At 38.5% G+C, this 24,776-nt stretch overlaps 1 pseudogene; it reads right to left on the reverse strand.

Moving 5' to 3' along the window:
- LOC114300664 (cysteine-rich receptor-like protein kinase 15) overlaps positions 1–20,661 on the reverse strand; it is a 136,181-nt pseudogene extending 115,520 nt beyond the window's left edge.
- Between the last annotated feature and the right edge of the window lie 4,115 nt (positions 20,662–24,776).

Consider the following 24,776-nt stretch of genomic DNA (forward strand, 5'->3'; position numbering starts at 1 on the left):
AAGTATGGTGTGGTTGGAGGCAAATGGGTTCCAAGTAATCTAGATAATGTTGCAATGTCCAGGATTTGGGGTGATATCCTTCAACTTGTTACCCATAGCCCTGCTATAGTTGATTTTTATTTATCTAATCTGAAATTAACAATAGGGAATGGGGGTAGAAATCAATTTTGGGATGACAAGTGGCTGAACAATATATGAATGAAGGAGGAATTTCCTAGACTATATAGCTTATCAAAGGAGAAATGTAGCACTATGCAGCAGATTTATCAAAGGAGGGGTCAATCAAATGATTAGAATTTATGTTTCAAAAGATCATTGTTAGCATGGAAGGAAGAGGAGGTCCTACGGTTGTATGACTTGCTAAGGGAAGCACCTAATCTTTCTATGGAGGCAGAGGATTCGTGTAAATGGGTGGACAATCCAGTAGGATCATTTACAGTAGCAGCAGCATGGAAGTGGTGGATGTCTTCAAAAAGTCCTTCTGTTAGTGTTACTAAGGAATTATGGAACAATGTTGCTCCACCCAAGGTAAAGTTTTGTGGGTGGTTAGCATGGGGAGGTAAACTTAAAACTGTAGCTGTCTTAAAGAGTTTTGGAGTGTTAAATGAGGAATCAAATGCACTGTGCTTGTTCTGTAAAATAGAGGAAGAGTCAGTTCAGCATCTTATGTTGTTGTGCCCATTAGCTTGGAAATTATGGATTGATATGATGAAGTGGTGGGATCTGGTGTGGGTTTTGCCTGGTTCAATTGAGAATTTGTTGCTTTGGTGGTCAGGAATCAAATTCAGTAAGGTGGTTCTTAGAATGTGGAAAGTGGTTCCTTTAGCAGTTATGTGGTCATTATGGAAAGCAACGAATGAATGTTTCTTTAGTGGTAAACCAGTGGATTGGAATGAACTTTCAGAATTGGTAAAAGTAAGGGTTGAACTTTGGAGTAAATTGAATATTAAGGGGATGCAGTATTCAGTGCAGGAGATAGTCACAAATCTTCAATAGATCAAGGCCTGTGTGTGTAGAAGAAGGTTGCCTCCAGATTGATGTTAGGAGGATATGTTAGTTCATGTTAGGGGGTTGTGGTTGATATTGCTGATATGGGACTATTTGTGTTGATCTGGCGTGGGGTGGAGAGCTGGACATTTTTTAATGTCTGATCACTTTATCAAGGCCACTAGCAAGGTCTGATCTGGATGTACTGGTAAAGGGCTGCTACTATATGTAGCCGAGTAGGAAATAGGGAAACTGCTGCTGACAATGCCGTATTAGTATTAGGGGTGTTCTTATTGCTTTGGGTTGGTGTATTAATGCTGTTGTAGTGTGACATTGCTACTATTTTGTTGTTTTGTTTTTCATATTTGGGTTGTTGCTGATTTGCATCTCACCAATCTTGGGTCTAGTGTTGGTATATGATTGTGCTGCCTTTGCAGTGCCAACCTAGTTGGGATTGTTGAGGTGTGCTATGATGCTCTGTGCACTTCCCTGCTTTGTGGATGTATTTTGCATGAGAGTTTGTGAGTCATGTTGTCAATATCCTAAAATTGTTTGTCTTCCCCTTATGAAGGTGTTAAAGAACTGAAGTAATTTCAAAATAAAATTCAATTTGCAGATAGCATTTCTCGTTTAGTGTTCATGATCACTATAAAAAAAAAAATTTTGATTGACAAAAATTAATCATTAGTTGTTAGATTAACACCTCAGGGAGTTGAACCACCAATATCTCCTTACAAGCACTTATGTCTTGCCCCTATGCCACTAAGCTACAAGGCTCTGGGTATGGTCAATAAATACTTGAACCAAGTCACGAATTGAATTATCTATAAACTCATAAAAATAGTGAAGAGCATACTTTGAATAATCATAATGGATAATATGAAATGAACTTTTGTATATAGCACAATGTACAACTCAAGTTGTGGGCTTTTTCCCCCCTTCAAGTCACACACACATATATCATTAGTGTTACATAAGAAAGAAACTCTCTCATTATTTACATAATAATAAATAGTAATTATACCCATTATTAATTTGTAACTGAATTGGTTTTAAGAAACAAATTTAATTCATAACTGTCAAAAAATAAACACAACAAAATAATTTTAAAAAATTGTTTTATTAAAAAAAGCAAATTATACTGTTAGTCCATGTACTTTAGCTCTTATGTCATTTTGATCCTTGTAATTTCAATTGAATCAATTTTGACTCTCAATTTTTCATTTGCCTCAAGTTTGTCCAATTGCTTCCAATTTTTAGCATTTTTTAATGGTAAAATGTGTACATCAGTGACGTGTTATACTTTTAGGAACAAAATTATAATCTTGATTTCAGTGATTTAACCTTAACTAATTCAATGATTTTTTTTTTTTGTCAAAAACCCTAACAACGTTATCAATTAAACTAAATTGATATAAAATTTAAAATTAAGAATCAAAATTGAGCCAATTGAAATTTAGAGACTGAATTTAATTTGCCCTACTAAAAATGACCAACATGAGCACCCCTTCTTACAAATTTTGGAGGTGAAGAAGGTGGTTATATATGCTTCAACTATTCAATATGAAAAAGGGGTTTTAATTATCAACTATTATGCATCGTATTAGTCATTATGTAATAAGATTTTAGACTTTTTATTATGTTTTTTATTAGTATATCGATTGATATATGACTTCAATATCAATACAGATACATATCATGTTTTTGAAAGCAGAATCACATTTTTTTCTTTTTTTGATCGGCAAAATGCCTTGAGTTGGAGGTAGAGGTGGAACCAGAACCAGAGTGTCATTATAGAAATGGTTCATCTCATACTGAAGATTACAGCTCGGAGCTAGAACTCTAGCTCCTCTACTTGCATTACAGCATTGAGGAATGTAATTAGCAGCCACAACTAGACAATCAATACATTGCTGCTGAGATAAATAAGGGGTGCACTGTGAAAGCTCGTATATTGTCAAAAACGTATTGCCAGGGACGGATCTAGGATTACGACTTTGGGAGGCTACTCTATAGTTTAAAAAATTGGGAGGGCTACTCTACATAATTTTGAAATTATCAAAAAAAAATTTGAGGGTGTGAATTCCTATAATTTTAAATTATTTTAAATTTTTTTAGTATAATATATGATATTTTTCAAATTTTTGGAGTGCGGCCGCCCCCCTAGCCCCCCCTAGATCCATCATTGCGTATCGCCACTCATCATCCCCATTGCAAATTTACGCTGAGAACCTCCTTGCACTGCTTGGCTTCGTAGCTTTACAAGCAATGGCCCCAGTGCCTGTTTAAACGGAGCAACGTCGGAGACATTTTCAAGGTTCCGCACACCTGCCGGATTAGTTTGCAGTGTTCCCCCGGCTATAGTTTTGTATGAGTACCTTTGTTGTGCAAATTTTATGCAATATATCATAAATATTATTATGGTATTATAGAAAATCAATCCACATTATACCAAGTTTGTTAATTAAATGCAAAGCAGCACAACAGTTCTACATACTTAGAAAGGAATTTATAATTTTAGTCCAAGATTCATTTATAAATTGGCCCGGCCTCATAGTGAGAAGATTAAATCTACACTCTACATTTAAAATTTTGGATAAATTTCTGATTTTTCTTTCTGGGTTTATAGACTTTCCGGATTGTGAGACATATGTAGTTGTTGTCCTAAAATTCTTACTCTCTCCATCCCAAAATAATGGTCCCTTTTAGGGAATTTGACTTTTTCTGGTAGTATAATTATTGCACTTTAAAAAAATTAATTTTTCAAAATTATCTTTTGATAATACATTTTTTGGGAAATATCAATGTCATAATTATACTTTTTATGTTGTTATGCATTTAAAAGAAGGGCAAAATGGGTAATTTATAATATTTTTGTACTTGATTTTTAAAGAGTGATGCTATTAGCACCCCATAAATTATTTTGGACCCTCCATTTCTTTGGACCCCCCACTTATAAATTTTGAAACCTTTAAAATTTATTTTCTCCCCAAATATTACCAAAATTATCCTTGTGAATACATTCCACCCATTGAATGCACACATTCACACCCCCACATCCCAAAAAAATCTCACTTTCAAAAAAACGCTAACAAAGCCCACGATGAAGAAGAAGAAGAAGAAGAAGAAAAGGAGGCAATGTGATTACTGTCTTTGTTGCCTTATCCACCATTGTCACAGTTGGTATTGGTATTGCTCTCTCTCTCTCTCTCTCTCTCTCTCTCTCTCTCTATATATATATATACACATAATTTCTTAGTTTTCTCATAATAATTTCTTCTCTTGAAAAAAAAATTATAATAATTGATTTCGCTTTCTCAATAAAACAAGTCTGAACCTATGAATAATATTCGGTTACCTGTTTTTGAACAAATAATAAATGTTTGTTACCAATTCCCGAACAAATAAACAATGTTCGGGACCGTGTTCCCAAATGTAACGCCCCCAAAATAATAACATTAAACCCAACAAATAAGACATGCATTGATATTCAAAAGTTCCACATTCTTTCATTTTTCAGAGTTTCATTACAAAAAGTATTACATGTTAACAACAAAAGCAAATGCCCTACGGGCTTACAGCTTTCCAAGTTAACACTTGGTTACAACCAAAGAGTACTAACTCATACACATTAAGCCCTTGGCTTGAATTTACATGTAATACATCAAAAAGGTAAAACGACAAAATTATGTCCGCCTCTAGCCTCCCAAGCTATGTCCTTGGAGGTGGCATGCTTCCTGTACCTGAAAATGATATTCCCATATAGGGTGAGCCACAGCCCAGTAGAAATATACTAAACCAACCATGAACAATGACTAAAAGATTAGCAATTGATAGATGGCCAACACTGATACATTCACATAAATCACATATTTATGTCATACGACTTATGAGTCCAAATTACTTTTCATTTTCCCTTTTTCAACAGATAGGTATATAAGCACTACCCACATTCTCAACAGATATGTATAACAACAATATCCACATTCTCAGATAAGCAAATAAGCTATATCCACATTCTACAACAGATATGTATAACCACAATATCCACAGATAAGCACATAAGCTATATCCACACTTCACAAAGATAAGCATATAAGCTCTATCTTCACTTCTCTAGACAAACATATGAGCTGTATCTACGGAGTTCATCCCCTATCTTCTCCCAACACTATCCGGTTTAGAGGTACATCCCCTATCTTCCCCTAAACCGCGGAGTACATCCCCCATCTCCTCCTCTACACATAACGTATACAAACACATTGGTTCTATATACAATCACTCAATACATATAGTTAATGTATTCTATCAACCGTCAAGTTCCATGACACACTTCATTGATTAGTTTGAGTTTGCCTAATCATCATGCATTGTCTACAACAATCACGACTATCCTCCACCGATAGCCCAAAGCAGTTATTTCTAAACAGAAAATAAACGCACAATGGATATTCAATCAACATTTCATTTCCTCATTCTTCTCAATTAATTAAACAATGTAATTAGGTCAATTCCCATAATTAACATTTCAACCCTTAGGTCCCATTTTCATCAATGATTCAACATTCATTCCATTTCTCTATGCCAAACATGCATCTAGGTTTATTATGAGTAAAACCCCAACTTTTGTAAAATAGCACAAAAGCCCCAAACTTTCACAAAATAACCAAACCAACCCCAACATCTCAAAATACCAAAATTTAAAGACAAAATCCATAGAGAGGAGTAGGATATCCCTACCTCGAATTCGGAGCCCCAAAGGAGACGATGACAAAACCCAACGTGCTCCAAATCCCGAAATTTTCAGATTAAAAAGAAGCCCTCGACGATCAACAACTTTTTTGTAAAGGCCAAAGATGAGCAAATCACTCCTACTAGATCAAAACCTAGAGAGAAGGTAGAGTTCTAGAGTGAGAGGCTCAACAATGGTGCTTTTGGAAAAGTAGGAGAGAGAAGAGAAAGTGAAAAAGTGATTTGAAAAGTCAAAACACGGAACTTAAACCTAGGCGACCCGCTCGAGCGTAAAACACCCCGCTCGAGCGTCACTCACAGACTCCCGCTCGAGCAGCCAAACTCCCGCTCGAGCGCCGAATGCACTCTCCCAGCACTTTTACAGAGCCAGGTCTCCGCTCGAGCTTCCAACTTCCCGCTCGAGCGGAACTCACACAACCCCGCTCGAGCGGCTAATCCCACGCTCGAGCGTCCAACACTGCACAGGAAATACTGGATGGGTGTATTCCCCGCTCGAGCGCCCAAACCCCCGCTCGAGCGGACAGGCCAAAATCTGGGCAACTAGTTTTGGTTTCCAAACTCAACCAACCTATAACAAACCTGCCCAACACATCCTATAACTCAAATACAAAGTAAGAAAGGATGTAAACAAGATAATAAACCACTACCAACATCCACGGACACATATCCAGATCACTGTACAACAAGGGTAAACCCGGGATCGCTATAACCTCCCCGCCTTAAAGAATTTCGTCCCCGAAATTAAGCACAAGTTTTCAAAAACAAGTTTTCCTCCATTTTAAACAATGTTACATTTTAACATTTAACAATTCGACCCATTACCGGTCATCCCATCCCTTTAACAAGAGACATTTCACAATATGTAAACAACATATGTACTTTCAACATACATCAACACTATGCATTATCTTTCCAATTGCAACAATATATTCAACATATATAGTGTTACATTCAACTTCCATATGAGGCAAGTTCCAAAACATACTTCCAATAAACCAAAACATTTTCAATGTTTCTCAACTTAAGACATATATAAAAGCTCTTAAGTTCAACAACAGTTCAAAATTTAAATACAAGATTGCATATCAACAAACAAGTCCGGATATTTTTCGCGGACTTCCAACTCACGTTCCCAAGTGGCTTCCTCCACTCCGTGATGTTTCCACAAGACTTTCACCAAAGGAATGGTCTTGCCACGCAGGACCTGATCCCGCCTATCCAAGACCCGAACCGGTCTCTCCTCATACGAGGCATCCTCATCTACCTCTAACTCGGTCCAATCCAACACATGCGATGGATCTGGCTCATACTTCCGAAGCATACTCACATGAAACACGTCATGCACTCCGGACAACTACGGCGGTAAGGCTAATCGATAAGCAACCTCGCCAATCCTCTCAAGGATCTCAAAAGGACCAATAAACCGAGGGGATAACTTCCCACTCTTCCCAAACCTCATCAAACCTCGCCTAGGTGATATCTTTAGAAAGACATGGTCACCTACCTCAAACACCAAAGGCCTCCTCCTACGGTCAGCATAAGATTTCTGCCGACTCTGGGCTGTAACAAGCCTCCTACGGATAAGCTCAACTTTCTCCGTCGTCTCCCTAACCAACTCCGGACCCAACAAAGGTGTGTCACCCACCTCGGCCCAACAAACTGGAGACCTACACGGTCGGCCATACAAGGCCTCAAACGGTGCCATACCGATGCTAGACTGAGAACTGTTGTTGTAGGCAAACTCTACCAAAGGCAAGTGCCTCTCCCACGTCCCACTGAAGTCCAGGACACAACCCCGAAGCATATCCTCGAGGATCTGGATAGTACGCTCGGACTGCCCGTCAGTCTGAAGATGATAAGCCGTACTAAAGGTCAACTTAGTGCCCAAGGCACTCTGCAAACTTTACCACAACCTAGCAGTAAAATGAGGATTTCTATCTGAGACGATCGTCACTGGGACCCCGTGCAATCTCACTACGTCCCGAACATACAAGTCGGCAAGATGATCTACCGAATCCCTCACGCGCATAGGAATAAAGTGCGCCGACTTAGTCAACCGGTCTACAACCACCCAAATAGCATCACTACCCCGCTGCGTCCTCGGAAGACCTACAACGAAGTCTATAGTGATATGCTCCCACTTCCACTCGGCAATAGGCAAGGGTTGCAACAAACCCGCTGGCCTCTGATACTCGGCCTTCACTTGCTGGCAAGTAAGGCACTTCGATACGAAAACCGCCACATCTCTCTTCATACCTCGCCACCAAAACTGGCGACCCAAATCCTGATACATCTTAGTACCTCCCGGATGCACCGCAAGGCACGAATGGTGAAACTCTCGGAGTACTTCCTCTCGGCAAGACTCCGGTACGAACAAACGGTCTCGGTATCTCACACTCAGGTCGGGGTACACCGTCAAACCCTTTTCAACTTTCCCACTGGAGATCTTCTCTCGGAGAGATTCTACCTCACGGTCACCTCTCTGTGCCTCTAACACTCTAAGGCTGCGCAACAACAGAAAATAAGGCCGCAGCCTCAACAGATTCGCCCAGTAGCAAATCAAACTCGCCAAGTGCTCCCAACATCTCCCATTCCCGGATGGCTATACAAGCTACACCACTAATGGATTTCCTACTAAGGGCATCGGCCACAACATTGGCCTTTCCCGGATGATAATGCAACTCAAAATCATAATCCTCGATGAACTCCATCCATCTCCTCTGCCTCAAATTCAAGTCTTTCTGTGTAAACAGATACTTCAAACTCTTGTGGTCCGAGAACACCTCGAACCTATCACCATAAAGGTAGTGCCTTCAGATTTTCAAGGCAAAGATCACTACTGCTAACTCTAAGTCGTGTGTGGGGTAATTCTTCTCATGTATTTTCAACTGACGTGAGCCATAAGCTACCACTTTCCCCTCCTGCATCAACACACAACCCAAACCCTCTCGTGAGGCATCACAATAAACCGCATAACCCAACCCTCTCTCCGGAATAATCAACACCGGAGCGGTGGTCAATCTAACTTTCAGCTCTTGGAACGACTTTTCACAAGTCTCACTCCACACAAACTTGACTCCCTTCCGAGTCAGTCTAGTCAACGGTGACGCTAACCTGGAGAAATCTTTCACAAACCGACGGTAATACCCAGCTAATCCCAGAAAACTGCGGATCTCAAACACACTCTTAGGCTGTGCCCAATATTGCACTGCCTCAACCTTGGATGTATCAACAGACTTGGCATACAGCCTATGGGCTCTAAGCAACTCAAGCACCACTCTCAAGTGTTCCTCGTGCTCCTCCTCTGAAGGCGAATAGATAAGGATGTCGTCCACGAAGACGACCACAAATCGGTCTAAGAACTCCCAGAAAATCCGGTTCATCAAGTCCATAAAGACTGCCGGTGCATTGGTAAGCCCAAATGGCATCACCAAAAACTCATAATGGCCATACCGCGTACGGAATGCCGTTTTCGGAATATCCTCCTCCCTGACCCTCAACTGGTGGTAACCCGATCTCAAATCTATCTTAGAGAAACAACGGGAACCCTTCAACTGGTCAAACAAATCATCTATACGGGGCATAGGATACTTATTCTTAACCGTAGCCCGATTCAACTTCCGGTAGTCAATACACAATCTCAAGGCACCATCTTTCTTTTTAACAAATAGGGCCGGCGCTCCCCACGGCGAAACACTAGGGCGAACAAAGCCCTTATCGAGCAATTCCTGGAGCTGAACTTTCAACTCAACCAACTCTGCTGGAGCAAAACGGTAAGGTGCCATAGAAATCGGCGCCGTGCCGGGCACTAAATCAATAGAGAACTCTATCTCACGGTAAGGTGGCAAACTAACAAGATCTTCGGGAAAGACATCCGAATACTCACAAACCACCCTCGGCAACACAATCTGTGTCTCATCACACTCACTACTCTCAAAGCTAGCAAGTAGACCACTAAGCTCACTTCGCCCTCGCGAATCATACCCCGGTGGCAAAACACTACCAACCCGGTCTCCCAAGAAATGGAACCACTCCCCGCTCAGGGTACATAACGTGACCCTCTGGCGGTAGCAATCGATAACAGCCCGGTATGACGATAGCCAGTCCATACCCAAAATAACATCAAAACCCTTCATAGGCATGACAACAAACAGAAAAGGAAGCCTATAGTCGGCGACCTCTATATCACATCCTCTAACACCCTGTTTCAGGATCAACTCACCACCCAAAGGCGATGCCACACAAATAGGAGATGATAACTGTGCTAACTCCAATTCCAAAACAGATGCAAATGCAGCAGATACAAAAGAATGAGATGCACCCGTGTCTATCAACACATTAGCAACCGAGTTGCAAAACAGAAAAGTACCTCTCACTACTGATGGAGCTGGTACTAAATCCTGCGCGGTAACAGCATACACGCGCCCCGTAGGCCCCTGGTCTACCTGCTCACCTCTCGGAGCAAAAGACTGCTGCACAGACTGGGATGACGAAGCTCCCGGATTGGCCCTCGAGGCCTGCACAGACTGAGCTGGCTGAAAACCCTGCGTCTGCCTAGAACCAGACACTCCCGAAGTGGCACTCAACTGCGGGCAAAACCTCTTCAGGTGCCCAGACTATCCAAACTGATAACAAGACAAGGGCTGCCCCCTGCCCAAACTCTGACTCTGCGGTCTAGCTGAAGAAGAAGCAGCTCTCTGACCCCCACCCTTCTGCGGGCAAACAGAAACCTTGTGACCCAACTGACCACACTTGTAACAGGTGAAATCCCCCTGGCCACCTCTCCCGGAGCCTGCACTCGGCACTGGGAAGGTCGATCTAGCAACACCACCCTGCGACTGTTGAGGGTTAGAACCCCTCTGCCTCCTGTCATCGCCCTGACCATCTTGGCTCCTCTTGGAGCCTCTCTGCCCCTCATCCTCTTCCTGCATCATGAGCTCCATATGAGCTGCAGCGTCCACTAGGTGTCTATACTCTCGGATATAAGACCCACCAACTCTCAACTTGAGGCCCTGCCTCAACTTCCGCTCAAACTCATAACAACGGCGTTCCTCAGACGCCACCAGTTCCGGTGCAAACCTGGACAGACTGGTAAAAGTAGTCTCAAACTCGGCCACTGACAAGCCCTGCTGATTAAGCCGGCTAAACTGATCCCTCAGCTTCTCCCTAGCTGCTGCTGACAAAAACCTCTCCTGAAAAGCATTTATAAACGCCTCCCAAGTACCACCAACACGAGCCTTCTCATACTTCCACCATTGACCTGCATCTCCCTTCAGTTGGAAGGATGCCAAGGTCACTTTCAGTGCTCCGTCCTCGATGCCAAGCATCTCGAACGTCTTACTCATTTGCTCTAGCCACTCATCAGCCTTCAGTGGCTCCTTCGGATCCCCAATAAACTCATCCGGATTAGACCGGAAAAACTCCCTCTTCAAGAAAGAAGGCCCTGCCTCAGCTGCCTGATTCCCTGCTCTAAGAATACCCAAAGCTCCTGCTATCTCTCTGGCCAAGGCACCCATGGCCTGCTGACCTGCTGGCTCGGCCACATTGGCCTGGCCAACTCCCTCCTGCACTGCCGGAATCTCACCCTGTAACGGTACTTCCTGCCTCACAGGTCTACCACGCCTAGCACCTCTTCCTCGTCCTGACATCCTAATAAAGGTAACACAGAACATTAGCACACTCACAAATGTGCTGAAACTAATCACTCACGTCCTAATGCATGGACAACTGTAATTCACTCCACGTAAGCACATAAACACATAAGCACTTACGAATTTCATTCCCGAATAATGATAGTCCCGAGGCGTTACTAGAGTTCCGGTTAGAAATAGCATTGATCAAGTGCTTTTCCAACAAGACTCACAGAAACCCAAGGATCCAATCAACATCCTAGAAATTAAATCCCATACCCACATAGTCACATAAGCATGTTATCAATTAAGCACATAGCATATGATACTGCATCTAAGTCTCTATCAAGCGAGACAAACCCATTGTGATCCTAATCATTTCCCACGTACCCAAAGTATTCGAACCCGGTACGCTCTGATACCAAGTTGTAACGCCCCCAAAATAATAACATTAAACCCAACAAATAAGTCATGCATTGATATTCAAAAGTTCCACATTCTTTCATTTTTCAGAGTTTCATTACAAAAAGTATTACATGTTAACAACAAAAGCAAATGCCCTACGGGCTTACAGCTTTCCAAGTTAACACTTGGTTACAACCAAAGAGTACTAACTCATACACATTAAGCCCTTGGCTTGAATTTACATGTAATACATCAAAAAGGTAAAACGACAAAATTATGTCCGCCTCTAGCCTCCCAAGCTATGTCCTTGGAGGTGGCATGCTTCCTGTACCTGAAACTGATATTCCCATATAGGGTGAGCCACAGCCCAGTAGAAATATACTAAACCAACCATGAACAATGACTAAAAGATTAGCAATTGATAGATGGCCAACACTGATACATTCACATAAATCACATATTTATGTCATACGACTTATGAGTCCAAATTACTTTTCATTTTCCCTTTTTCAACAGATAGGCATATAAGCACTACCCACATTCTCAACAGATATGTATAACAACAATATCCACATTCTCAGATAAGCAAATAAGCTATATCCACATTCTACAACAGATATGTATAACCACAATATCCACAGATAAGCACATAAGCTATATCCACACTTCACAAAGATAAGCATATAAGCTCTATCTTCACTTCTCTAGACAAGCATATGAGCTGTATCTACGGAGTTCATCCCCTATCTTCTCCCAACACTATCCGGTTTAGAGGTACATCCCCTATCTTCCCCTAAACCGCGGAGTACATCCCCCATCTCCTCCTCTACACATAACGTATACAAACACATTGGTTCTATATACAATCACTCAATACATATAGTTAATGTATTCTATCAACCGTCAAGTTCCATGACACACTTCATTGATTAGTTTGAGTTTGCCTAATCATCATGCATTGTCTACAACAATCACGACTATCCTCCACCGATAGCCCAAAGCAGTTATTTCTAAATAGAAAATAAACGCACAATGGATATTCAATCAACATTTCATTTCCTCATTCTTCTCAATTAATTAAACAATGTAATTAGGTCAATTCCCATAATTAACATTTCAACCCTTAGGTCCCATTTTCATCAATGATTCAACATTCATTCCATTTCTCTATGCCAAACATGCATCTAGGTTTATTATGAGTAAAACCCCAACTTTTGTAAAATAGCACAAAAGCCCCAAACTTTCACAAAATAACCAAACCAACCCCAACATCTCAAAATACCAAAATTTAAAGACAAAATCCATAGAGAGGAGTAGGATATCCCTACCTCGAATTCGGAGCCCCAAAGGAGACGATGACAAAACCCAACGTGCTCCAAATCCCGAAATTTTCAGATTAAAAAGAAGCCCTCGACGATCAACAACTTTTTTGTAAAGGCCAAAGATGAGCAAATCACTCCTACTAGATCAAAACCTAGAGAGAAGGTAGAGTTCTAGAGTGAGAGGCTCAACAATGGTGCTTTTGGAAAAGTAGGAGAGAGAAGAGAAAGTGAAAAAGTGATTTGAAAAGTCCAAACACGGAACTTAAACCTAGGCGACCCGCTCGAGCGTAAAACACCCCGCTCGAGCGTCACTCACAGACTCCCGCTCGAGCAGCCAAACTCCCGCTCGAGCGCCGAATGCACTCTCCCAACACTTTTACAGAGCCAGGTCTCCGCTCGAGCTTCCAACTTCCCGCTCGAGCGGAACTCACACAACCCCGCTCGAGCGTCCAACACTGCACAGGAAATACTGGATGGGTGTATTCCCCGCTCGAGCGCCCAAACCCCCGCTCGAGCGGACAGGCCAAAATCTGGGCAACTAGTTTTGGTTTCCAAACTCAACCAACCTATAACAAACCTGCCCAACACATCCTATAACTCAAATACAAAGTAAGAAAGGATGTAAACAAGATAATAAACAACTACCAACATCCACGGACACATGTCCGGATCACTGTACAACAAGGGTAAACCCGGGATCGCTATACCAAATTTCGGTCATATGTTCGGGAGTTCAGTCCCCAAAAAATGACGAACAAATTTTATTATTTTTGCCATTTTTTTCAAGAAACTTACCCTTACAAGGCCAATCTCATCTAAGCTAAAAACAACATCAAAGTTATGAATCTCATCTATGCTTTTATTGTTGTACTCCTCTCGTCTTATGGAGTTCTGATTGCTAGAAAAACTTCCACTCATTGTCATTGCCGGAGAAGTGTAGGTAATCAAATGGTTATTACTGTTACTGCCGGAATATTATCGCCAAAGGATGTTCAAGGTTTTGAGAGTGGGTAGGTTTTGAAGGTGGGATTTGGGAAAGATGGATGGGTGGTGATGGAGGTGGGTGCTCTCATAAACCCTAATTCATAATGTAGTGGTGTAGATTTAATTGTGAGATTGGGTGTCTCAAAATTAATGATGTCTTTTGTAGTAATTTTATTTTAGGTTATTATTGTAATAAAAAAAAGGGCTAAAAATTGGAGGGTTCAAAATAATTTATGGGGGTGCTAATAGCAGCACTCTTTTTGAAAAGGGACTAATATTTTGGGACAATGAAAAATAGAATAAGGAACTAATATTTTGGGATGAATGGAGTATTATCTCTCCTAACACGAATTTTATAGCACACAATAAACAATTCTAAGATACAACTCAAATAACTATCCATTCTCCTCATGTCCACATCAGAAGGGTTAATAATGAAGTGTCTATCACTACGACATATTAAGATTTTAAGCACAAAAATTATTTTTCAAGATTGAAATATTTTTATTATCAAAAGTGTCATTGTTATATTTTAAACGATGAAATTGAACATTTAATGATAGATTATTATCCTTTGGGACCCTTTTTTTTTTTCTAAAAAAGGAACATTTTTGACCAAATTTCTTTGTGTAACGCCCTCGAAATAATAACATTAAACCCATCAATATAGACATGCATTGATATATAAAAACTCCACATTCTTCTATTCATCAGAATTCCATTACAAAAAGTATTACATGTTAACAACAAAAGCAAATGCCCTAAGGGCTTACAGCTTTCCAAGTTAACACTTGGTTACAATAAAAGAGTACTAACTCATTTACACATTAAGCCCTTGGCTTGAATTTACATGTAATACATCAAAAATAAATAAGACAACAAAAGTGTGTCCGCCTCTAGCCTCCCAAGCTATGTCCTTGAAGGTGGCATGCTACCTGTACCTGAAAATGATATTCCCATATAGGGTGAGCCACAGCCCAGTAGAGATATGCTAAACACAGTATGAGCAATGACTAAGACATTAGCAATTGATAAATGTTCAATTTTCATAAATCAATTCATAATCCATTTCCATTTCTTATCAATTTCACAGTTTCCATCAATGGCTCAGAACCTGGCCAACCACTTATATGAGACCAAGACTCATATTAAACATTCTCCATTTTTACAATAGATAAACACACAGGTTATATCAATATCTCAACAGATAAGCATACAAGCTGTATCCACATTTCAACAGATATGCATATTAGCTATACCAACACTTCCAATGACAAGCATATGAGCTGTATCAACACTTCCAATGGCAAGCATATGAGCTGTATCAACACATTATCTGACAAGCATATGAGCTGTATCAGTGGAGTCCATCCCCTATCTCCTCCCAACAACATCCGGTTTAGAGGTCCATCCCCTATCTTCCCCTAAACCGTGGAGTACATCCCCTATCTCCTCCCACACGCACACAATGCATATATACACAAAGGTCATATACACAATCAATCAATACATAACGTTAATGCATTCTATCAACCGTCATACTCTATGACATATCCAATTGATTAGTTTTAGTTTGCCTAATCATCATGCATTGTCTACAACAATCAAAACTACCCACCACTGGTAGCCCAAGCAATTATTTCTAAACAGATAATAAAAGCTTCCAACAGATAAAATATCAATGTTTTCAAAAACGAGCGATTTATAAATCCAACTCCATCATTTCACAACATAATGAGCCAATTTCATTATTTTCAACTCAATTCCATAAGTTCACAATTTTCCCAAATTAATTATACCAATTAATTTATACAACAAATTAGGGTTTTCTACCTCCTTTTCCATATTGACCCAATGGCCTAATATCAACAACCAACAACTATATCACTATTTTGACACCCAAAATACTCATTTTAGAATCAAAAAAATAAAACCCTCTTTGACATTTTGAAACCCTAAGTCCCAAAATTTCCCAACTTCAACACTTTATCAAAATTACCAAAAATCTATGTTAAAGACCATAAAAGTGAGTAGGAATCCCTACCTCAAATTCGGAGCCCAAGAGGAGAAGATGTAGAAAACTAAAATGCTCCAAACTCTAAGATTCATGGATCAAAACGAAGCCCTCGACGATCAACACAACTTTTGCAAAGGACAAAGGGAAGGAAAGTACTCTAACTAGATCAAACCCTAGAGAGAAGGGAGTTTCTAGAGAGAGAGGCTCTCAAAATATCTTTTTAGAAAGTAAGAGAGAGAGAGAGAAAGTGTAGAAAGTGATTCAAAAATGCCCAGTTGCCCTCTGTTATACGACATTCCCGCTCGAGTGGAAAACACAACGCTCGAGCGTCAAGAACAAAAATCTGGACACGCTCGAGCGCAATAAGGCCCGCTCGAGCACCAAGACACAAGAATAAAGCACTCTCGCTCGAGCGCGAAAACCAGTCCGCTCGAGCGTAAATTTCCCCTTCCCAGAAGTTATACCCAGAAAGTACTACCCGTTCGAGCGCCAACAAACCCGCTCAAGCGCCACCGCTCGAGCGTAATGAAACCCGCTCGAGCGTAGAAATCACATCTGCAGAAGTTTTGCAGGAACACGAAATACTGGAGGTATGCAATCCCCGCTCGAGCGCAAAGAGACCCGCTCGAGCGGAACGCCTAAAAACTGAACAACAAGGAATTGAAACCAAGGCCTAACCAACCTGTAACAACCCTCCTCAAAACATCCTAAAACTCAATCAAGTGGAATTAAAGGACGACAACAAGATAGATACCACTACCAACTTCACGGAACCGAGTCTGGAATACAACAGAACAGTAAAGGGACAACCGGGATCGCTATACTTTGTTCCTAAAAGTACATTTATTTGACTTTTTAGGATGAGCTTTTAGCGACTATCCTCACAACGACGAAAATTGATCTCCAAATATTTTTTGCAACAAAATTTTACTTTTAGGGATAAAAAAATTTGTTCCCAAACTCTTATTTATTATAGTAAAATGTCTATAATTAAATTTGTTTATCATAAATAAATAAATAAGAAAGAAAATAGAGATTGTGGGCATGGAGAAGTTATATCATGGGTCAAGAATTCGGCACTGCTGGGACCCCCAGTGGGGGGTGACCCCCAGCACCCCCACCTCCACGTGGGGGGCTGTGCAAGCATGACTTAGAAAAATATATATATATATCCACCAATCAGAAAACAGTGGGGGTGGTGGGGGTATATAGATCCCGGTTTTCCCTTTTAGTATCTGTTGTTTTCCGGACTTTGGTTCCGGGATGTTGGTAGTTGTATACCTTGTTGTCATCCTTTTATTCCACTTGATTGAGTTTTAGGATGTATTGGGCAGAGTTGTTACAGGTTGGTTAGGCTTTGGTTTCAATTCTTTGTTGCCCAGTTTTTAGGAGGTCCGCTCAAGCGGGTCTTCTTGCGCTCGAGCGGAGATTGCACACTCCTTGTATTTTGGTGCTCTGAAAAACTTCTGCAAGCATGTTTTTCATGCTCGAACGGGTTTCTTTACGCTCGAGCGGCCGCGCTTGAGCGGGTACTCTGGCGCTCGAGCGGGTGGTACTTTTTGGATGTAAGTTCTGGGAGGGGGAAATCTACGCTCGAGCGGACTGATTTTCGCGCTCGAGCGGATGTACTTTATTCTTGTGTCTTGGCGCTCGAGCTGGCTTACTTGCGCTCGAGCGGACCTAGTTATTTTGTTCTTGACGCTCGAGCGTTGTGTTTTCCGCTCGAGCGGGAATGTCGTATATCAGTTGGTTGTAGGGCATTTTTAAATCACTTTCTCTCATTCTCTCTCTCTCTTACTTTTCCAAAAAAGCCATTAGAGAGCACCTTACACTAAAACTCAAACTTCTCTCTAAGTATTGATCTAGTAGGAGTTGTTTCCTCACCTTTGGCCTTTGTAAAAGGTGCGTTGATCGTCGAGGGCTACATTTTGATCCGAAAAACTTGTGATTTGGAGCAACTTCGTTTTCGTCTTCTCCTTCTTCGGGTGTCATCTTTTGAGGTAGAGATTCCTACTCACTCTTATGGTCTTTGACATAGATTTTTGGTTGTTTTGATAAAGTGTTGAAGTTGGGTAATTTTGGGGCTTAGGGTTTCAAAATGTTAAAAGAGGATTTTGTTATTTTGATTCTAAAATGTGTATTGTGGGTTTCAAAATAATGATATTTTTGTTGATTATTGATTTACAGACCATTGGGTCAATATTGGGAAATGGGGTAGAAAACCCTAATTTTGGGAAAATTGTGATTATATGGAATTGAGTTAGAAATAATGAAATTGGTTCATTATATAGTAGAATAGTGGAGTTAGATTTATTAATCGCTCAGTTTTGAAAACATTGATATTTTATCTGTTGGAGCTTTTATTATCTGTTTAGAAATAATTGCTTGGGCTACCGGTGGAGGGTAGTTTTGATTGTTGTAGACAATGCATGATGATTAGGCAAACTAAAACTAATCAATTGGATATGTCATAGAGGATGACGGTTGATAGAATACATTAATGTTATGTATTGATTGATTGTGTATATGACCTATGTGTATAAACGTTGTGTGTGTGGGAGGAGATAGGGGATGTACTCCACGGTTTAGGAGAAGATAGGGGATGGACCTCTAAACCGGATGTTGTTTCGGAGGAGATAGGGGATGGACTCCACTGATACAGCTCATATGCTTGTCAGATAATGTGTTGATACAGCTCATATGTTTATCTTTGGAAGTGTTGATATAGCTAATATGCATATCTGTTGAAATGTGGATACAGCTTGTATGTTTATCTGTTGAGATGTTGATATAACTAGTATGTTATCTATTGTAAAATGGGAAACGTTTAATATGAGTCACTGTCTCATATAAGTGGTTAGCTAGGTTCTGAGCCGTTGATGTAATTTGTGAAATTGATAAGAAATGGAAACTGAAATGAAACATGAACATAGTGGTCATGAAATGGAAATGGGTTATGAATTGATTTATGGAAATTCAACATTTATCAATTGCTAATGTCTTAGTTATTGCTCATACTGTGTTTAGCATATCTCTACTGGGCGTTGGCTCACCCTATATGGGACATTATTTTCAGGTACAGGTAGTATGCCACCTCCAAAGACATAGCTTGGATGATGATGAGAGTTGAAGACTCTTTTTGTTTATTTTGTTTGTATTACATGTATATCAAGCCAAGGGCTTATTTTGTATAGAGTTAGTACTCTTCTTTTGTGTAACCAGGTGTTAACTTGGAAAGCTGTAAGCCCTTAGGGCATTTCCTTTTGTTGTTAACATGTAATACTGCTATAAGAATTACTCTGATGAATAGAAATGGCTGGTTTCTTTTATATCAATGCATGTCTATAGTGATGGGTTTTATGTATTATTTTGAGGGCGTTACAGGGGGTCACCCCCACTGGGGGTCCAATGCATTTTCCGTCAAGAATTCCACATCAATAGTGTGTATGATTAATGGGAACAATACATGAAAAAAAAAAAAAAAACAAAACAAAACAAAACAAAACAAAAAGTCACAATAGGTAGAGGAATTTTAATAATTTTACTAATGTATTATTAATTCAAAAAAAATGACCACAATATACTTTAAAATTTCATTGATTTAACATATAACATCAATATAATGACGTGATATATATCCTCACCCTAATGAATAATTTATCGTTTGTAAGAGAGGAAATATAAGATAAGTGTTTTTTTTATTAGTGTACATACTCTTGTTTGTCATTAGGGATATCAAAAGAAAAGATGCTTCTATCTAAAAAAAAAAAATTAAAAAGAGAAGACCCTATGACTTTTGGGGTTACAACTATTCATTAAAGTTTTTTGAAATTAAAATAGGATAAATTTCACCGGTAATTCTTATATTTTGCTATTTGTATTATTTTAATTTTTATAATTTTATTTGATTCAATTTTGATCATTAATTTTAGATTTTATATTAATTTGGTCCAATTGATAATATCGTTCGGATTTTTTTACAGAAAATTTTCACTAAATATAGTTAAGGTTAAGTCACTAAATTGATAAATTTTACAATTTAACTCCTAAAAACATGATATATACCATTCATATGCATATTTTTCGTAAAAAAAGAAAAAAGAAAAAGAAGCTAACGATTGTATTCAATTGGATCAATTAGAGACAAAATTAAATTCAGGATAAAATATTTCCAAACATACCTTCACCTGCAATAATCATACCATGCGATTGCCCCCGTGTAGTTTGGACAAACTTGTATGAGCTTATGAGTAGAATCATCGACACAGCTACGACAGCTATCGAGTTTAACATCTCCTCTACAAAGCAATATTGCATTAACTCTATCAGAGTTTTGGCCAAGAGAAGCACTGTAAAATCCATGACTGTTAATGGTTGAGGAGAAAGAAGAAATGACGGTCTTGAGGTTTGCCTCATAAGTAGTAGTGCTGTTATTTGGATTAGGCACACAGTAACTAAATGTAAAATTAGGCTGAGCAATGGTGACGGTGACGGTGACGGTGACGGTGACGGTGACGGTGATGAGGGTATGTGAAAAGAAGTAAAGCAGTCTCCAATAAACCATTTTTACTGTATCTATATATATATATTCTATCATAAGAATATGTACTTCCACAAACATGCTAGAAAGAGAAAATGCTCTGCCTTCTTTAAAATGCTTGCTCTGTTTCTTATGTATTACAAATGAGGAAGGCTTGCGTATTTGTAGAACAAGCTGCCACTTTTCTCACCAATACAAATATGTGGGGTGACCATTGTATGGGGTGCACAACAGTCACTGTTGTGCAATCAAATGGGCCTATTTTAGGGACTATTTCGATAATTCGAACCATTCATCTTTTAGAATACATCAAGTAGAACATATTTCCAAAAAATTAAGTTAATCGGATATCGTTTACCCTTTCATCCACTCATATTTGTATTCATTTTAATATTTTAAATTACAATTGTTATTTTTTGTAGATATAAATGTGAGTGGATGAATTAGTAAATGATATAAGATTAGTATGATTTTTTGTAGGTATGTTCTACTTGATATATTTTAAACTGTGAATGGTTCAGATATCGAAATGGGCTCCGAAATGGGCTCATTTAACTGTACAACAGTGATTACTATGCACACCCCACACAGCTGCCACCCCAAATCCTGACGCTCCGAGACCAACCACTAATTTTTCCAAGTTGAGACTATACAACTTGACAACTTGTTGCCTGTCATTGCCAAATTGTTGTTGTTGTTATTGTTGTTGTTGTTGTTTTTCTACAAATTATTTTGTTAACACCTGTTGATACCATATTTTATTTTTTTGTCAATTATGACCAATTCCTTGAGGCCAAATACAATCTGATTGTGGCCTATCAATTCAGGCCATAAATTATTTTTTAAGTGATTATGACCATATTATTATTATTTTATTTGTTCTGTTAGTGCAGCTAGAGTGATTACAAAGTGAAGTAAAGCCACATGCACACTAAGATTTCCATCATTCAAGAGTTTATAAGAGAAGAAGTGAAGGAAAGGAAATAACGTGGGTTAGTGGCTGTGTGGAACTGCCCATGATATTGCCAACTGCCCGTGATGTTGTAGCGATTGTGGTTCATCAAGTCTTGAAGGGAAACTACCTAGTAGTATAAATAGGGCAAAAAGATACAACAAAGAAGGATCAACAAAACATCAAATTCATGAGAGTTCTTTATTTAGGAGTAGTCTATCTTAACTTAGGAGTACATTACCTTAATTTAGGAGTAACTTTTAGCAGTTAGTTTCGATTCTTGTAACCTTTCTTATTCCTGTCGATTGTGTAACAAAAATTGTGCTTTTTTTTTTATCAAAGCAATTGAGTAACAAGTTTCAATTTTATTACCAATTTTAGTGTGTTTGCATTTGTTTCTTCACATTACAACCTTCAAAGAAGTCCTTGAAACTGTCAAGGCATAGAACACCAACCATAATTGTCTGATCTGTTATTGTTTGTAAAAGTTTGGTTTCTCTATCGAATCACCTCTGTCGATTTGACCTGAATCAGATTTTTGCTAACATATTTTGGCACGCCCAGTGGGACCTGTCTAATTTGGAGTGATGGCAAAAAAGAAGCAAACAGATATGCATGGAGATTCAGACTTGGGCTAAACTAGTGGCTCATTCATAAAAATAAAAAATGCTCTTCTTCTTCGAATAGAGAAATTATTGGAAAGCATGCTTCCACATGAAAAGCAAGAATTGTGTGAAGAACAGAACGTTGTATTTAATTTCAAGTTGGCTCAAAAAATGCAAACCGTTATTCATGAAGAGCCAAGGTATGAAAACAATATGTCTCAAGGGATGAACATACCAAGTCATGAAGATAACATGACTTTGGAGAGTTTTCATAAGCCATTAATGGCTAAAATTAAAAAACAGCCCATGCTCCCGACAGATATTAAAAATCTATCACAAAATGATGGTGAAGATTTACTTGGGGGGGCATAATTTTGAGTCAAAGATGGCTAAAAATTATGAACGTGGGGGGCATAATTTTAAGCCAAATATGACTGAAAATTATGGGGAAAAAAATGATGAACAACAATCCTTTTTGGCAAAAGATGATAAAAATCATTGGGGAGAAAAGCCAATTTTTAAGCCAAACATGGCTAAAATTGATAAACAACCAACTGTATATGAATTCAACATTTTTGATATCATTCAGAATGATGAAATATATGAAGTTTTAAAGCCAATTTGTACTATGGCTTTTGATGTTCAAAATTTACTTTGGTTTTGTGGATTACACCAAAACTCAATTTTAATGAAATGGTTAACAAAACAACAATTGCTAAAGAACATTTTTTTCTGTCAATTGCATGTAATGCATAATTAATGATGGTTATTTGGCCAAGTATGACCAGTAAAGGTATAGCAGGTTCATGTAGTATTAGCCAATAAAAATAATAAAAGAAGAAAAGTGTTTGCAAGGCCATGTATGAATGTGCACAAGTCTGTTTTGAAGATGAAAATGCTTCAAATGTGCATTATACTGTCAATCGTATATAAATTGGAAATTATTTAATAATGTCTATTTCGATATAATGGTTATAGAACTCTTCAAAAATTCGAGTGATCTCATTTTTAAGAGTTGGAGGGCATTATTTGCATTATAAATTAGTTTCCAGGGATTGTGGCCTGTCGATTATGGCCAAAATAATTTTTGAATTCTAGTAAATATGGATTGTCCTAAATTTTTGTCCTTTATATCATAAGGCAAAATTCATTTTTACCTTAAATGAGGGGGGCATTGTTGACACCATATTTTATTTTTTTATCAATTGTGGCCAATTTCTTGTGGCCAAATACAATCTTATTGTGGCCTATCGATTCAGATCATAAATTATTTTTTAAGTGATTATGACCATATTATTATTACTATTATTATTATTTTATTTGTTTTGTTGGTGCAACTAGAGTGATTACAAAGTGAAGTAAAGCCACGTGCACACTCAGATTTCCATCATTCAAGGATTTATATGAGAAGAAGTGAAGGAAAGGAAAATAACGCGGGCTAGTGGTTGTGTGGAACTGCCCATGATATTGCCAACTGCCCATGATGTTGTAGTGATTGTGGTTCTTCAAGTCTTGAAGGGAAACTACCTACCAGTATAAATAGGGCAAAAAGATACAACAAAGAAGGATCAACAAAACATCAAATTCATGAGAGTTCTTTATTTAGGAGTAGTCTATCTTAACTTAAGAGTAGATTACCTTCATTTAGGAATAACTTTTAGCAGTTAGTTTCGGTTCTTGTAACCTTTCTTATTCCTGTTGATTGTGTAACAAAATTTGTGCTTGTTGTTTGATTAATGCAATTGAGTAACAAGTTTCAATTTTATTATCAATTTTAGTGTGTTTGTATTTGTTTCTTCACATTACAACCTTCAAAGAAGTCCTTAAAAATGTTAAGGCATAGAACACCAACCACAATTGTCTAATCTGTTGTTGTTTGTAAAAGTTTGGTTTCTCTGTCGAATCACCTCTGTCGATTTGACCTGAACCAAATTTTTGCTAACAACACCCCACTTAATTTGTAATGCAAATATATATATTGAACTACTCCAATTTTTGTGATGATATTGCCATGTTTGCTTTGATTTTGTAAAATTATTTATAGTGTTTTTTTGAAGAAATAGAAACTAGGTTAACGAAAATAAATATTAAAATATTTTAAAATTTTTAAAAATTATTTCTTTCCTCCCATAAGATAAATCTATATAAAAATAATTAGTATTTTTCATTGTTTTAAAATTTTTTTGGCCAAATTAATTTTTGTTTTAAAAAAATAATAAAAATGAAAAGGGTAAATTACACTTTGCAGCAAATTCTACTTTAGTCCTTACACATGAAATCATGACAATCAACTTCTTGCACTTTTGGTCAAATCCCACTTTGGTTCCTACACATAAAATTGTGACAATCAACCCTTTGTACTTTTGGTCAAATCTCATTTTGGTCCACACACAAGTATCAATATCCACTTTCTATTGCTTAATTGTTTAAATCTTTAATAGAATCTAGTCATATGACAATTGTGACTACGATATGATGGTAAGAGAGGAAAATCATTTGCATTTTCCACCAATACACTTTATCCTAAAATTTACATCAAATTATGACTGTATTAGGCTAAAACAAAATGCAGATTGTGAACG

This window comes from Camellia sinensis, chromosome 10, assembly GCF_055761805.1.
Source record: "Camellia sinensis isolate YWXY chromosome 10, ASM5576180v1, whole genome shotgun sequence".
In the NCBI taxonomy this organism is placed as follows: Eukaryota; Viridiplantae; Streptophyta; class Magnoliopsida; order Ericales; family Theaceae; genus Camellia; species Camellia sinensis.